The following is a 17958-nucleotide window of genomic DNA, read 5'->3' on the forward strand; positions in this document are numbered from 1 at the left end:
TGTGTGTCTATATTTTTCTACCTTGTAATGTTGATTATATATTATGCTTTGTGTGTCTATATTTTTCTACCTTGTAATGTTGATTATATATTATGCTTTGTGTGTCTATATTTTTCTACCTTGTAATGTTGATTATATATTATGCTTTGTGTGTCTATATTTTTCTACCTTGTAATGTTGATTATATATTATGCTTTGTGTGTCTACATTTTTCTACCTTGTAATGTTGATTATATATTATGCTTTGTGTGTCTATATTTTTCTACCTTGTAATGTTGATTATATATTATGCTTTGTGTGTCTATATTTTTCTACCTTGTAATGTTGATTATATATTATGCTTTGTGTGTCTATATTTTTCTAACAGGCTTAAAATGTTGATTTACATATCAGAATCTCAGAATGATCCCAGAGTAAGATGTCATTTCAATAATTATTATACCATTATTATACCATTGTTATACCACTACTTTCCCCTCTTTTAAATTTCCTTTGCTCTATTACAAGTAACAGTTAAATGTAATGCATTCAAAATGTTAGCCTACTTAACGTTAGCTAAAAAAAAGTTAGTTTAGCATAAAAATATAGTAAAAGTACTAAAAGTAGAAGCATAATGTACACTATATTACAGTAATTGAATTATAATTAGTGATGCCTTAGTGTGTAACAATCATTTTAATGTTGCAACTGGTAAAGCTGTAGTAAACTGTAATGTTATGCTTTGTTCTGCTTGGTCGCTTTATCTATAAACACATTTTTTAATTATATTTTGTATTAATTACTTGAATTATTAGCTAGTCTGAGACACATGTTATTCATATAAAACAACTATATATTTGGCACTTCACTTTTATTGACAAAAGAATGACTTACTTTGCGAATTTTGATCCGAAGTTAATCAATGAATGTTATCCTCTTCTCCGGTCCCAATTCGCAAGTCTCTGGGGGGGAGGTGACTCTTGCCGTTTATTGGTCAATTCTTGGTTAGTTACTAGGCTGAATCATGGTAGCGATGAGAGCCGCGATTGGCCATAAGCGTACGAATCTTGGTTGCAGCAGGGAACGTGATTGGCTGTCATAACCAAGAATAGTACGAATCTTGGTTGCAGCAGGGAACGTGATTGGCTGTCATAACCAAGAATAACCACGATTTACAGGCGGCATGAAGCGCCACTGGCCCACCAGTCAGGCAGCCTTGAGTGCATTTGCCTCGCCCAGGGGGTTCAGTTTCCTCCCATTCCTGTGCTGGCATAATAGACACTATAAACTTGTCTTAAAGCAAGGTCCTTGTGACAGTACCCATGCAATGCATCTGAAAAGACGCATGGTATTGTATGGTAACCGTTATCCCACTGACAAAGCAGCCTATTGTTGGACTGTCAATTTAAAATATTATTCAACTAATCCAATAATAATAATAACAAAAACTATGCACGCGACTTGTTGGTGTCCGGCTGGGCAGAGGCCTGTCATGACATCTACTTTTTCTCATGCCAATAACAGGCCTGGAGCCAACGTCAGGAAGGGGTCTGATGAGGAGCCTGCTATAAAAAGCTTCAAGTTGGAGGCGTCACATGTTGGTGATCTTGGTTGCTTTGTTTTCATGGCAAGTTGTGGTGTTGTTAGGATATTCATACAGAGCCAGTGACAGTTTCTCAGTGGAATAACTGTGATCCAGGGTCAGAGACGTCTCCTCTCCTGGAGGAAAATTCAAGCCTTAGTGGTCTTGCTTGAGCAGTTGCTGCAAAATCTGGTAGAGGCACACAGCGAGGCTTGACGGGAAAGAGTCAGCAGACCTTCCCTGGTGGTCTAGTGGTTAGGATTCGGCGCTCTCACCGCCGCGGCCCGGGTTCGATTCCCGGTCAGGGAATGAGCTTTTGCCCTCCAGCGGCGGTCGCGATTGCAAAACGCTGGACTACCAACTCAAGCGCTGACGGCCTCGTCGAGAAGCATGGCCAATGAAATGTTTGCTTGTGAAAAAGACCTCCTTCGAGCCAGAGTCGAACCAGCGACCTAAGGATTGCCAATTTGCCACCTACAGTCCTCCGCTCTACCAGCTGAGCTATCGAAGGCACATCGTTTGGGGACAGAACCTAAACCTATCAGGTTTCGTAAGCTCCGCCTGCCGGCTAAAAGTGCTAGTGGCACAGAGAGACGTCCTGGCTGTTTCCATAAGTGAAGCAAAGACAACACGAACTTCCCATACCGGGAGTCGAACCCGGGCCGCCTGGGTGAAAACCAGGAATCCTGACCGCTAGACCATATGGGAACTTCCTCAAGGCTCAAGCAGGCCCTTTGGCTTTTAGTGTGTGACCGCCCCCCTTTAAGAATATGGGAATGATCGTATTTGTATGGTAACCATTATCCCACTGACAAAGCAGCCTATTTTTGGACTGTCAATTTAAAACATTATTCAACTAATCCAATAATAATAATAACAAAAACTATGGGCTAATAATAAAAAAATGGCTATGGGCTGACAGCGAAGCAAAAGAGGCAGAGCGAGCCAGCCAGGAGTCGAACCTGGAATCTTCTGATTCGTAGTCAGACGCATTATCCATTGCGCCACTGGCCCACCAGTCAGGCAGCCTTGAGTGCATTTGCCTCGCCCAGGGGGTTCAGTTTCCTCCCATTCCTGTGCTGGCATAATAGACACTATAAACTTGTCTTAAAGCAAGGTCCTTGTGACAGTACCCATGCAATGCATCTGAAAAGACGCATGGTATTGTATGGTAACCGTTATCGAGAAGCATGGCCAATGAAATGTTTGCTTGTGAAAAAGACCTCCTTCGAGCCAGAGTCGAACCAGCGACCTAAGGATTGCCAATTTGCCACCTACAGTCCTCCGCTCTACCAGCTGAGCTATCGAAGGCACATCGTTTGGGGACAGAACCTAAACCTATCAGGTTTCGAAAGCTCCGCCTGCCGGCTAAAAGTGCTAGTGGCACAGAGAGACGTCCTGGCTGTTTCCATAAGTGAAGCAAAGACAACACGAACTTCCCATACCGGGAGTAGAACCCGGGCCACCTGGATGAAAACCAGGAATCCTAACCGCTAGACCATATGGGAACTTCCTCAAGCCTCAAGCCTCAAGCCGCAAGCAGGCCCTTTGGCTTTTAGTGTGTGACCGCCCCCCTTTAAGAATATGGGAATGATCCGAAGGGATAGTTTACTGAATTCAATTTCATCTTTCTCATCGGAGGGAGCTCTCATTTGCCTCGCCCAGGGGGTTCAGTTTCCTCCCATTCCTGTGCTGGCATAATAGACACTATAAACTGGTCGCAAAGCAAGGTCCTTGTGACAGTACCCATGCAATGCATCTGAAAAGATGCATGGTATTGTATGGTAACCGTTATCCCACTGACAAAGCAGCCTATTGTTGGACTGTCAATTTAAAATATTATTCAACTAATCCAATAATAATAATAACAAAAACTATGGGCTAATAATAATAAAATGGCTATGGGCTGACAGCGAAGCAAAAGAGGCAGAGCGAGCCAGCCAGGAGTCGAACCTGGAATCTTCTGATTCGTAGTCAGACGCGTTATCCATTGCGCCACTGGCCCACCAGTCAGGCACCCCTGAGTGCATTTGCCTCGCCCAGGGGGTTCAGTTTTCTCCCATTCCTGTGCTGGCATAATAGACACTATAAACTTGTCGCAAAGCAAGGTCCTTGTGACAGTACCCATGCAATGCATCTGAAAAGATGCATGGTATTGTATGGTAACCGTTATCCCACTGACAAAGCAGCCTATTGTTGGACTGTCAATTTAAAATATTATTCAACTAATCCAATAATAATAATAACAAAAACTATGGGCTAATAATAATAACATGGCTATGGGCTGACAGCGAAGCAAATGAGGCAGAGCGAGCCAGCCAGGAGTCGACCCTGGAATCTTCTGACTCGTAGTTAGACGCGTTATCCATTGCGCCACTGTTTGAAGATATAAAGACTTTAGAGAAAGAAACAGACAAACACATTTGGTAACACATTAGTTAATACAGCCGTGCATATTACATTACTATATTTACTCATGATCACCTTGTAATGTTGATTATATATTATGCTTTGTGTGTCTATTTTTCTACCTTGTAATGTTGATTATATATTATGCTTTGTGTGTCTATATTTTTCTACATTGTAATGTTGATTATATATTATGCTTTGTGTGTCTATATTTTTCTACCTTGTAATGTTGATTATATATTATGCTTTGTGTGTCTATATTTTTCTACCTTGTAATGTTGATTATATATTATGCTTTGTGTGTCTATATTTTTCTACCTTGTAATGTTGATTATATATTATGCTTTGTGTGTCTATATTTTTCTACCTTGTAATGTTGATTATATATTATGCTTTGTGTGTCTATATTTTTCTACCTTGTAATGTTGATTATATATTATGCTTTGTGTGTCTATATTTTTCTACCTTGTAATTTTGATTATATATTATGCTTTGTGTGTCTATATTTTTCTAACAGGCTTAAAATGTTGATTTACATATCAGAATCTCAGAATGATCCCAGAGTAAGATGTCATTTTTTCAATAATTATTATACCATTATTATACCATTGTTATACCACTACTTTCCCCTCTTTTAAATTTCCTTTGCTCTATTACAAGTAACAGTTAAATGTAATGCATTCAAAATGTTAGCCTACTTAACGTTAGCTAAAAAAAAGTTAGTTTAGCATAAAAATATAGTAAAAGTACTAAAAGTAGAAGCATAATGTACACTATATTACAGTAATTGAATTATAATTAGTGATGCCTTAGTGTGTAACAATCATTTTAATGTTGCAACTGGTAAAGCTGTAGTAAACTGTAATGTTATGCTTTGTTCTGCTTGGTCGCTTTATCTATAAACACATTTTTTAATTATATTTTGTATTAATTACTTGAATTATTAGCTAGTCTGAGACACATGTTATTCATATAAAACAACTATATATTTGGCACTTCACTTTTATTGACAAAAGACTGACTTACTTTGCGAATTTTGATCCGAAGTTAATCAATGAATGTTATCCTCTTCTCCGGTCCCAATTCGCAAGTCTCTGGGGGGGAGGTGACTCTTGCCGTTTATTGGTCAATTCTTGGTTAGTTACTAGGCTGAATCATGGTAGCGATGAGAGCCGCGATTGGCCATAAGCGTACGAATCTTGGTTGCAGCAGGGAACGTGATTGGCTGTCATAACCAAGAATAGTACGAATCTTGGTTGCAGCAGGGAACGTGATTGGCTGTCATAACCAAGAATAACCACGATTTACAGGCGGCATGAAGCGCCACTGGCCCACCAGTCAGGCAGCCTTGAGTGCATTTGCCTCGCCCAGGGGGTTCAGTTTCCTCCCATTCCTGTGCTGGCATAATAGACACTATAAACTTGTCTTAAAGCAAGGTCCTTGTGACAGTACCCATGCAATGCATCTGAAAAGACGCATGGTATTGTATGGTAACCGTTATCCCACTGACAAAGCAGCCTATTGTTGGACTGTCAATTTAAAATATTATTCAACTACTCCAATAATAATAATAACAAAAACTATGCACGCGACTTGTTGGTGTCCGACTGGGCAGAGGCCTGTCATGACATCTACTTTATCTCATGCCAATAACAGGCCTGGAGCCAACGTCAGGAAGGGGTCTGATGAGGAGCCTGCTATAAAAAGCTTCAAGTTGGAGGCGTCACATGTTGGTGATCTCGGTTGCTTTGTTTTCATGGCAAGTTGTGGTGTTGTTAGGATATTCCTACAGAGCCAGTGACAGTTTCTCAGTGGAATAACTGTGATCCAGGGTCAGAGACGTCTCCTCTCCTGGAGGAAAATTCAAGCCTTAGTGGTCTTGCTTGAGCAGTTGCTGCAAAATCTGGTAGAGGCACACAGCCAGGCTTGACGGGAAAGAGTCAGCAGACTGTGGTGGCAATTTTAATGATATTCATTGATCTTTAGTTAAATATAGGTGATTCAAAGAATGTCACATGTGTGTCTCTCACTTGTAGTGAGAGAAGATTCTGTTTATGTACCTGGGGAGGCAGAAGAGGGAGACACTCCAGAGAACAGACGAACAAGGACCTCTGACCTAGATGTCAGAAGGCCATTTTGGTGCAGGGGAGCTTAGTGGGCCAACTAGTGATGTCTATGGAAAACTACTGGGAGGAAGGCTCTGGGGGGAAGAAGGCCTTGAAACTAAGATAAAAGCTAGTTCAGTCTGTCTGGGGGCGTGTCACTCTTCTGCACAGGGTAACAACTGTGTATTAGACTGCTCCTATTCTTGCAAGAATAAATACTTCTATTTTATATAATTTGACTCTGAGTGTCTCTTACGCAGTGATGTTTGTTTGAGATGAATTTTTGCCACGACAGTTTTTGGTGTCAGAAGATGATATTCCTTGGACGTGCCTCCTGGACCTGAGATCGGACGGTGTTTGGCCACCTGGACTAAGTAAGTTCCAGCTCTACCTCGTAAACTTGAGAGAGAGGGGCCGACCGATATCAGGGCCGGGAGAATCGACCACTGGAATCTAAAGAACCCGGTGGCAACAGAAGCATCTCTGGTAAGAGACAGTTCAATTTATTTTCTTTTGGGTAAGTTAATTAAATTCAGTTTAATTGGGGAGAAGAGTGAAATTGAACCATATTGTCTGAAGGCAATATGGTTCAATATGGTTTCTGTGGTACGTAATCTGAGATTAATTGAGATCTATATAGATCAAGAAATTTCAAACAGATACGAGGGAAAAATCTGAGATTAATTGAGGTCTGTAACAGAACAAGAAATTTCAAGCAGATAAATAATCTGGGATTAAGTGAGAACTGTAACAGATCAAGAGATTTCAAACAGATAGGTACCCTGAAAATTAGTTGTTCCACGACGGAGCAAATTGTTTTTAGGCACTGAGGCTAATTAGGGGGAACCAGAATTTTTTGGTAAACCATAATTAGGAGGGCACTAATAGGGCAACCCGACCGATTTGGGTTAAAAGAAAAGAATCGGATTTTTTTAGGGACGCCTAACAGATTAAAGAAAACGCGCGTTGAAGAGAAATCCACAGAGAACAGAAAACAGCCAGTATGGGGATGTCTCAAAAGCAAGCTTGCGAAATTTGATACACCGGTTTTCTGTAGAACTAGGAAAGTATGGGGGAAAATGTATGTTTTAGATATTGAAAAACTGGGAAAATACCATGATTTCCCCAGGGAGGGAACACTGAGCACAAATAGATTAAGAGGGTGCGAGAATCAGTGGAACAGGGCAGCGGGACAAAAGGTTGTTGTGGCTGCGTTCAACATGTGTGTAAAAAATGTGAACAGAATTTATGGAATGTCTATAGAACTTAAATTTATATGACAAGGATTGAAGTAGCAAGAAGCAATAAGGCTGTCTGTGTGAAATAGAGGGAACTGTAAGTGAGACTTGGTGGAAGAGGGAAGTGAAAAAACAAAAAGGTTGGTGTGTGAGATATGTGTGTGTGGGGATTGTTCAAACAATCATGTACTGGCATGTTTGAGAAAAGAAAGGAGAGGATAATGAAGGAACTGGCATGTAGGGAAAAGAAAGGATAAATATAGTAGAAAACTATATGTGATGAAAATAGACATGGTCTGATAGAATTTATGGAAGTCAAATGTAAAATGTTTAAATGATATGAAAAGTTTTAGAATAAAATAAGGCATTGTATGATTGACAGGGATTAACATGATATGAAGAATGTTTTAAGCAGAATGGGGAACAATTCTAGATTTTGATAAAATAATGATTGAAATGATGATATATCTGCTTTATTTTATTAATGTTAAAGGGGGGGGGGGGGGGGGGGGTGAAATGCTGTTTCATGCATAGTGAGTTTTTTAGACTGTTAAAGAGTTGGATTCCCATGCTAAACATGGACAAAGTTTCAAAAATGAAGTTGTAAGTTTGATGGAGTAATTCTGTTCCAAAAATACTCCTTCCGGGTTGTCACAAGTTTCGGAAAGTTTTTTTCGAATACGGGCGTGTGCGACGTCAGAGTGGCCGGAATTTCCTTATACGGGTCTTAAGGGCACTTCTCCCGGAAGGGCGCGCGCGAATCTGTAGCCTAGTGCGTGCGAGAGTACGCCTATGCCCATCAGAGCGCTGGGCTCGGTCGGCTGCGCTGCAATTAAAAAATGGCACCAAAAAAGTGTGTTTTTGGTTGCCAGGGCAAGACAACACTGCACAAATTTCCAAAGAACCCAGCGTTAAGGGACCTGTGGATGGATTTTGTTTTTCCAGAGCAGCAATGGAGTTGTGCAAGTGTTTTTGTTTGTTCCCTTCATTTCGACGGTAATAGTTTTATAAACAAGGCCCAGTTCAACGCCGGATTTGCAGATCGCCTAATACTTAAAGATGGAGCAGTCCCAACGATAAAGGTTCACGGTCGTGCGTTGCAACCGCAGGCGGTGAGTAAAACTGCTTCAAATGTCTGTGAGTTGTTAACTATCGGCGTGTAAGCACAGCAAGTAAACAACATGATCACATACAGTTAACGTTAATGTATCTATGGAGCATGCGATGTATGGTGTGTGTGTGTGTTTAAATACATTTGTTTAGCTGGCCACTGTAGGTGTCAGTTTGTTTATTGTAAAAATAAATCATGTCCTCATAAACCACGAGTCTGTCTGTTTACAACACACAAATGTTGTAAAACTCGCGCATGACATGGTGTTCTAAAAACACTGCGCTCAAGTTCAAATCATTTCTATTTTTAAAAAAACGCTCGAGACCTTATGTTTTTCACCCATTTCACTGCCCATCTCACGTTTTTGTGAGCAAAAACGCGTTCTGTATGAACGAGCCCTTAGTATTGTTTAGATCCTTGTTCTGCATGGGATTACAATGATTGTTAGCCATGGTTTATTTTCGGATGTCACTCACAGCTTCCAGACGCTCTCAACGCAAAAGCTTCGCGCGCTCGTGTCGTGATTATTTAGCACCGCCCACACGGCACGCCTCCACCCGCTCGGGTTTTTCCGGAAAGACTCGGTACAGCCTATCTTTCTTTTATAAATATAATAAAACTAAAGACTTTTTGGAGATATGAAGGATGCAATACTACTCTATAGGTACTCAAGATGAACATGAGATTGAGTGAAACTGAGTGTTTCACCCCCCCTTTAAGAAAATAAGGGTATTGAAGCAAGTAGCTATAATGGTTGTCTGTGTAATTTACGGACTGAGTAATATAATCTGTTTTGGAGAAACAGTAGAGATAAGACTGATACAATAATGATAGTATTAAGTTGAAACTGCAGACTAACCATGTGATGGAAGAAAAAAGGCTTCAAACCAGTTGTAATGAAAATAATGATGTACAAATTGTTACACTTTATGAAGAGTAACTGAACAGTCCGGGAAAATAAATAAATAAATAAATAGTGAGACAGAAGAGAGCAAATGCTGTAAACAGCTCTGCTCTGAAGATCTCACTTTGAAGAGATTTGCAGATGATGTTTTGTAAAAGATAAGCTGGGATAACAGCAACAGTACTTGTAATTAGTGTTGTTGATGATAATACCAAATTAGTAAGGTAAAGACAGAAAACAAATTCGAATATTTTGAGCATTTTCTGTGCTGTTCATGAAATTATGTTCTGCCAATAATAATGATGAAGAGTATGATTTGGCTATTGTGATTGAATCCGCCATTGGTTTGGAAGCTCACAGTGATCAAACTGTTTAAATGACGATATTAAAGTTGTCGTCTGAGAAAGAACAGGAGATAAAAATAAGGTCATAAGATTGAAGACTTAAGGAATTACTTTTAAAGGAAAGATCTAAAGCACCGGTTGTTGTAACGTGAATGGATAAGTACTGATGTAAAATTACAGATAATGACTAAAAAGAAATTTGAGTTGCAAAATATATGAAAGTAACTAAAAGGATGATTTTGTGGATCCTAATAGCAGGTTGATAAACTCCTAGAGAAAACATTGAAGTCAGGTGTTGAAACCATGGTAATTAAGAACCTGACAACTAATATTGAGATGAAATTTGAAACGTTACTAAGAACTAGAATAATTATTATTCTTTCTTTAAGATAAAATAAGCAGAAGCAGTGTTATAGGATTAACAGTTGCTAAATGTAAAATGTATAGAGAGGCAATTGATTAAACAAAAAAGGCCTGCTAGTGTTGACCATGAAAGAACTAGAAGCTGATGTTTTGCTTTCAAAAGATAAGTTTGTTATGGGCTGTAATGAAACAGTTCGCTTATCTAAAATCTGATGTGTGCTGTGCCTGAAACTGCCAGTGCGACAGAGACTCAATCGGAGTTGAAATTTGTAATGTCTAAATTCCCTGAGGTGGGCAAAAGACAAATATAAATAATATGTTTATTTGAAACCGTATGTAATTTCTGGCAAAGATGTCTTAAGCTGGGATAGAGTTAAAAGATGGTAGATAAAAGTTTTGATGTTAGAAGTATATGAGAGAGCAGTGTACCATCCAATAGAGTCTCTCTCATTCAATGAGTCAGCTAAAAGCTGGTATCTGTGATAATATGTAAAGCACAGTGTTTCAGTTGAAGAATCATAGACACAGAGATGTTTTAAAAATAAAACTGAATGACTTTAAAGAAGTATTTAAAATAATAATACAGATAGAGATGACATTTTGATTAGCTTATTTTAGGACCAGTAACTTCTTTGTCTTATTTAGTCTCCACCATTCAGGACCGATGGCTCCGGCTACAGATGAAGTACACTGAATGTACGGTTGTGATCTAAATTCACTGAGTATAATCCAAGCAGCTAGGTTTCTGCTTTTAAGATGGTTAATGGATTTAAGTGATTAAATACTGTTGTTATTGACCTGTCTCCCTGTGTGAACACTATTAGGCAATCGGAATGGCTCTGGTGACTCTTGAACGTGCCTTTCCTAAGCTCCAGAAAACAGCTGAGTTGAAGAAAACTGATTGTGTGATGGGAAAGAGCGGTCACCAGTGTGTACGTGTGTACGAGTGGCTACTCAATGACGGGTTTGATCTTCCTGGCCAGGGGACAGCCTAACGCAGGGGGTCACGAACATTGGGCACCTCCGGATGGAGGTGTTATTTGTGAGAAAGGTATGAGAGTTGAGCGCTGATTACTGGAGGCCACCGGGGTCAGCAGAGCATTGAGAGGTGAGATGCGCTGTGACGAGTCACGGCGGTCTGACCCAGAAAATGTGAGTTTCCTCTACATACCACTCGCCAGAAGAAACCGCATTCATTGTATGGCTTGTTTTTTATTGTGACAAGCGTCTGCAAATATGCCAGGGGAGAACACCCTGATGGAGATTATAGATAAAGGGCTAACAGGAGTGGGCGAGCAGGAGCCAGCTGAGGCCATTGAGTGATTCCCATTAGTTGTTGTGGAGACAGTAGCAAAAAAAATTTATGTACTGGTTGCCTTATGGGCAAGGAAAATCATAGTGTTGATTTTGAACTAATAGGTCTATGACATAGTTTTAACTCTTGAAGGTCGTTAGACATGGTGGTGGCTAAAGATGAAGACAGCTTTTGATTTAAGGAAAGTCTGGATGACAAAGGTGAATGGTCAAAGGTTATTGTAATGAATACAAATTTTGTCTAAGTTACAGCCTTAGGAGGCTGGTGGAAAAATTATTTGTTTATAGTGAGAGAGACTGCTTGAGCGGAGGAAGGGATGGTAACTGTGTCTGTCTTTCTGTTATCTGCCTGCTAGAGCAAGCTGAAGAAAAATAATGATAATGAAACAAAACAACCCAGCTGACTTGTCTAAAAAATCAAATGAATAATGAACAGACGTGCTTTGAAACTGGTTAAAAGACCATGTAAAATTAGGTAGAAAATATATTGATCGTGTCCGTAATGGAAATATTAGAGTTAATATTGAACAACTGCATTGGTTAGAAGAATGGATAAAATTATAAGACTTCTCTGGTTAGATTTTGTTAAATATGGCATTAAATAGAGCTTACTAAATTGAATTAGAAGTGAACAAAATATGGTTAGGAAAACCGAGGTGAAATATGGAGATGGGCGTAGATTAATGGAAAAGGCTTAATGATAGGAGTTAGGATTGTTATTCTAATAATTTTGTTATTCATGGGTGAATATGATTACAGTGACAGGTGAAACATGCTGTCTGTTCAATTGGTGAAAATGACAGTCTATCCCAAGGATGAACAAAATGATGTGACGATACAGGTAGCGGGAGCTACAGTGAGATATGTGTTAATTGTATGTTCTGTTTGTTTTTCTTCTATTTGTTTATTTTCTGAGAAAGATTAAGGGCAAAAGATTTAAAAAGGGTTAAAAGCAGCAGTCATCCGTGTTACGAGATGGCGTACAAAGATAGGGTTTGAAACTGAGTGATTTTTATTATACTTTTATCTGTTTGTTTCCTTACTATGTTATAACTACCTTTTTCCTTACTGGTGTGACTGAGGGTCTGTTTACAGGAGCACAGGAACAGAGATTTCTCGCTTAGCCCGGCACCGTAAACATGTTTACTTGCTTGCTAAAATATTACGGGGCCTTTCCCCCACAAAAACAGCCTTATGCTTCTTCATTCTAAACTTTTCTTCACAGGTTCAAGGAGAGTGATCATTTATGCAAAAATCAGAGATGAAGAGTATAAGTGTGATGATATGACTTAAAATTTGTTTTATTGTTTATTATTGTGATTATGGGTAATCAGAATGATAAAAAGTGAGGAGTTGTGGTGGCAATTTTAATGATATTCATTGATCTTTAGTTAAATATAGGTGATTCAAAGAATGTCACAGGTGTGTCTCTCACTTGTAGTGAGAGAAGATTCTGTTTATGTACCTGGGGAGGCAGAAGAGGGAGACACTCCAGAGAACAGACGAACAAGGACCTCTGACCTAGATGTCAGAAGGCCATTTTGGTGCAGGGGAGCTTAGTGGGCCAACTAGTGACGTCTATGGAAAACTACTGGGAGGAAGTCTCTGGGGGGAAGAAGGCCTTGAAACTAAGATAAAAGCTAGTTCAGTCTGTCTGGGGGTGTGTCACTCTTCTGCACAGGGTAACAACTGTGTATTAGACTGCTCCTATTCTTGCAAGAATAAATACTTCTATTTTATATAATTTGACTCTGAGTGTCTCTTACGCAGTGATGTTTGTTTGAGATTAATTTTTGCCATGACAAGACCTTCCCTGGTGGTCTAGTGGTTAGGATTCGGCGCTCTCACCGCCGCGGCCCGGGTTCGATTCCCGGTCAGGGAATGAGCTTTTGCCCTCCAGCGGCGGTCGCGATTGCAAAACGCTGGACTACCAACTCAAGCGCTGACGGCCTCGTCGAGAAGCATGGCCAATGAAATGTTTGCTTGTGAAAAAGACCTCCTTCGAGCCAGAGTCGAACCAGCGACCTAAGGATTGCCAATTTGCCACCTACAGTCCTCCGCTCTATCAGCTGAGCTATCGAAGGCTAGTGGCACAGAGAGACGTCCTGGCTGTTTCCATAAGTGAAGCAAAGACAACACGAACTTCCCATACCGGGAGTCGAACCCAGGCCGCCTGGGTGAAAACCAGGAATCCTGACCAATAGACCATATGGTAACTTCCTCAATCCTCAAGCCTCAAGCAGGCCCTTTGGCTTTTAGTGTGTGACCGCCCCCCTTTAAGAATATGGGAATGATCCGAAGGGATAGTTTACTGAATTCAATTTCATCTGGCTCATCGGAGGGAGCTCTCATTTGCCTCGCCCAGGGGGTTCAGTTTCCTCCCATTCCTGTGCTGGCATAATAGACACTATAAACTGGTCGCAAAGCAAGGTCCTTGTGACAGTACCCATGCAATGCATCTGAAAAGACGCATGGTATTGTATGGTAACCGTTATCCCACTGACAAAGCAGCCTATTGTTGGACTGTCAATTTAAAATATTATTCAACTAATCCAATAATAATAATAACAAAAACTATGGGCTAATAATAATAAAATGGCTATGGGCTGACAGCGAAGCAAAATAGGCTAACCATAAAACTGCGCCTTTATTAACATTAACATTACGTTGTATGACGTAATATGGGCCTTGTGTTGTTTAAGTGGGCTATAATCGATAATAATCATAATGTGGGCTAATTGTAAGTCTATGTAATCGAAATGGTATGTAATAATCTGATTTTTATGGAGTTATGTTATGGCATATACCCACACACCACAATATCCCTTCCTCCCAAAATATCAAACTATAACCTTGTCCAAAAACACTGAGATGAAATATGTGCTATGTGAAATAAATGTATGAAATTGATTAACTACTCTACTGAATAGTCATAAACTTTGTATTTTGCCACACGCTATCTTTTATTGGAATGTAGCGATTATACGCACATATAATTATAATTAATTATTATTCATAACGGATTATGATCAATAATTAATAATTGAATTATTTTCAGAATTTACTGTAGCAAAATCAATAGTATGATCAGTTTATCAGTTCATCCAATGAACGGAAAGCATAAACAATGATTAATTCTAGGAAATATAATATCTTCTTGGCCAAGAAAGACTAATTCCCAGCTAACAGCTAAATTAAGAAATAAATCAAGGGTCAAAGCATAGGTAACTTAGATCGAAGTTCAAGACAATAAATCTGTAAGCACATAACACAAGTAATGCTTCTCTTTTCAAATACAAACAATACTTTATTGATTATAAGCCTATGACTAACACACATAAAACTAATATAACACAAACACACGCACACGCATTCATACAAGTTGAAGAAAGACAGAGAGTGAGGAAGAATGAGTTTTAGGAGTTAGATGGTGAGATCCCAAGTTTCTATATGCACTTAAAAGACATGACCTGAACGAACCATCAATAATTAATTTCATCCTTTTATCGTTTCTTAGGCGGGTAATTCAATTTGATATTAAAATGCACCTGCAGTTTGAGCTAAAAGTTTGGAGGTACTTGCTTGTCCTTGCTTTGGGGTTCCCTTTTGTCGTGAAGGGGGTTAAGGTGACTTCTTGTTAGGGCCTCTTGTTTCACCATTTCTGAACAGATCTGTTCTTGCCAAATTATAAAACATTGACAACGTCCTTCCTTTAGTTAAACAACAAAAGGTCTTCTTGGCTCATAGCCTCAGGGATAATTTGGAATATGCAGCCCCTTGTGTTTGATTATGTACGAACGCTTCACTCGTGTGGGTTGCATTCTCGTTGTTGCTACAGGAAGATGGCTTCCAAGCACAAGAAGCACAGGGCTATGAGTGAGGGTGAATGGATGACCCGCCTGCGCAGATTATGATAATTGATATATTATTTCATTCAATATTGTAAACTGTGTTCTCTTAATCTTGCAGCCTATTAGCACTTCTGCATTGTCCAGCCCTGCATCTAGGACACCATCTCCTGCTCGCAGTCCCAGGCTGTATATTCAGACCGTCTCCCCCTGTCTCTTTCTCCTTCTTCTGTGTCTGAAGCCACCTCTGCTTCCTGTGCTCCAGGAGCTGCTTCTAGAGTTGTGAGAAACTCTTTCATTTAATCGTTTTCTTCACACTAATATTGTTGGATCACATAAATATGCTACATTTTGAACAAACATTCCTCATAAGTGGCTTGTAATCATATCTACTGTATGTGTTTGCCTTTTTTAATACATTAGGAAGTGTCAGCCGCTGCCTCCTCTGGGACGTCCTCTGCTCCTCTCACAATGAAAACCATACCACCACAGGATCAGAAATGGATTTCAGCAGCTTTGTCAAGTCAAGTCAAGTCACATTTATTTATATAGCGCTTTTCACAATACAGATTGCATCAAAGCAGCTTCACAGTGATAACATGAAAGTAGTACAACACAGTTCAATAATATTGTTGAATATTAAATATCCCCAACTAAGCAAGCCAAAAGCAAGGCGACAGTGGCAAGGAACCAAAACTCCATCAGATTGGATGGAGAAAAAAACCTTGGGAGAACCCAGGCTAGTCAGGGGCCAGTTCTCCTCTGGCTAACAATCATAGGGTTTTAAAGAAGCTTTACAGTAAGTGCATATCAGAGAGTACCTGGAAAATACATTTAGTTAATCATGTAATATTTAGGGGATAACATATCGCCGGCGTTGAGTCGTCTCTTCGCAGGCGTTGAGTCGTCTCTTCACAGGCGTTGGTCTTCTCATCACAGGCGTTGAGGCATCCGAAATCCCCGTGAGAGGCAGGATACCAAACTGGAGCCTACGAACGCCATTTTTCTCGGGACAAGCGTCCCGAGATAACAGCAGAAAGGCAGATGGGAAATAATTAGCATAGCTGATGTTCATAATGATTTCCATTACACGGGAGTAGGTGTTAGAAAACCATAATCTCACAACTCTCCGCAACCCAAACTCTCCGCAACCCAACCGCAACCATACGGACCGACCCGTTTGTCTATAAGGCTGTCGAGCCCCACTGGTGCGTTAAGCAGTTTCAGTGGCAAACGGTTCCGTATGGCATAGCAGAGGACTAAAAGGTAAGCATTATGTGAATGCTTGACTAAAGAGACACGTCTTTAGTCTAGTTTTAAACTGTGTCAGCGAGTCAGAGCATCGGACCGTATCGGGAAGGCTATTCCAGAGTTTTGGAGCTAAATGCGAGAATGCCCTCCCTCCTTTCGTGGACTTCGATATCCTAGGAATGACCAGAAGCCTTGAATTTAGTGATCTTAGAGAACGCGGTGGATTGTAGGGCGAAAGAAGGTCCGTTAAGTACATAGGAGCTAAACCATTAAGGGCTTTATAGGTCAGTAGTAGTACTTTGTAATTGATACGGAACTTAATAGGTAACCAGTGCAGAGATGATAAAATCGGTGTTATATGATCATATTTTCTTGATCTAGTAAGAACTCTAGCGGCTGCATTTTGCACTAACTGTAGCTTGTTTATTGAGGATGCAGGACAACCAGCTAATAAAGCATTACAGTAATCTAGTCTCGAGGTCATGAATGCATGAACTAACTTTTCTGCATCAGAAACAGATAGCATGTTACGTAATTTAGCAATGTTTCTAAGGTGGAAAAAGGCTGTTCTTGTAACAGATGAAATATGATTTTCGAAAGACAAGTTGCGGTCTAGTATAACACCCAGGTCTTTTACTGTAGTGGAAAAAGTAACAGGGCATCCTTCTATATTAAAGTCGTATTGTAAGAGGTTTTGTGTGTAGTTTTTTGGACCAATAAGTAATACCTCCGTTTTATCTGAATTTAATAGCAGGAAATTACGCGTCATCCAGCATTTTATATCTTTGAGACATTCTGTCAATTTAGATGAGGTAATGTTTTCATCTGGTCGTGATGAAATATATAATTGAGTGTCGTCAGCATAACAGTGGAAATTAATTCCATGTTTTCTTATAATATTACCAAGTGGCAGCATATATATTGAGAATAGCAGAGGGCCTAGCACCGATCCTTGCGGTACTCCGTAGTCTACTGACGTTAACTTTGATTTTCAAAAATTTTGTGGAAGCAACATCGGCTTCGTACTGACCTGAAGCTGTGGTATGATCCACCAGAGCCAGCTCTGACCTATCACCAAGGCCCCGCTCCAGAGCGCTTCTTTACACACCGGCTTCTACTGTGGATGCCATACCACCTCTGGAAGGTCAGGCTGTCCTCTCCTGTGTGTGGGAGACAGCTCACAGGCTATGGGGCACACAAGAGAGCCCGTCAGGTTCTGGATGTGGACCAGTACTACCTTATGATCACGGAGACTCTCTGGTGCAGAGGGTGCAAAACGGCCTTAATTTCCACCAGCAAGGCCATCTTGGACCAGCTGGACTTAGCCCACAGACTGGAATTTAGGCTGATCCTAACTTAAAAGTGAGTATACTGAGATTACTTAGCTTGTGTAACAAATGTTTGTCATTTAAAACACAATTGAGATGAGCTTTCTGTCTCTCTTTCCCTTTGTTTTATTCAGGTATGCCTGTGACATGCGGGTCATAAGGTTCCTGAGGGAGAGGGCCCT

The 17958-nt window shown here is 40.2% G+C and overlaps 5 non-coding genes across 5 annotated transcripts; 2 read left to right on the forward strand and 3 right to left on the reverse strand.

Annotated features, from left to right (window-relative positions):
• Positions 1-1798: 1798 nt before the first annotated feature.
• On the forward strand, positions 1799-1870 carry trnae-cuc (transfer RNA glutamic acid (anticodon CUC)). Its single transcript has one exon. It is a non-coding gene; the product is annotated as a tRNA-Glu (tRNA).
• Positions 1871-2197: 327 nt separating this feature from the next.
• trnae-uuc (transfer RNA glutamic acid (anticodon UUC)) lies at positions 2198-2269 on the reverse strand. Its single transcript has one exon. It is a non-coding gene; the product is annotated as a tRNA-Glu (tRNA).
• A 728-nt stretch (positions 2270-2997) lies between these two features.
• trnae-uuc (transfer RNA glutamic acid (anticodon UUC)) lies at positions 2998-3069 on the reverse strand. The gene has a single exon. It is a non-coding gene; the product is annotated as a tRNA-Glu (tRNA).
• A 424-nt stretch (positions 3070-3493) lies between these two features.
• Positions 3494-3566, reverse strand: trnar-acg (transfer RNA arginine (anticodon ACG)). The gene has a single exon. It is a non-coding gene; the product is annotated as a tRNA-Arg (tRNA).
• Positions 3567-13159: 9593 nt separating this feature from the next.
• Positions 13160-13231, forward strand: trnae-cuc (transfer RNA glutamic acid (anticodon CUC)). The gene has a single exon. It is a non-coding gene; the product is annotated as a tRNA-Glu (tRNA).
• Positions 13232-17958: the final 4727 nt, after the last annotated feature.

This window comes from Rhinichthys klamathensis, unplaced genomic scaffold (assembly GCF_029890125.1).
Source record: "Rhinichthys klamathensis goyatoka isolate OS25496 unplaced genomic scaffold, OSU_Roscu_1.1 h1tg000223l_1, whole genome shotgun sequence".
NCBI classification, from domain to species: domain Eukaryota; kingdom Metazoa; phylum Chordata; class Actinopteri; order Cypriniformes; family Leuciscidae; genus Rhinichthys; species Rhinichthys klamathensis.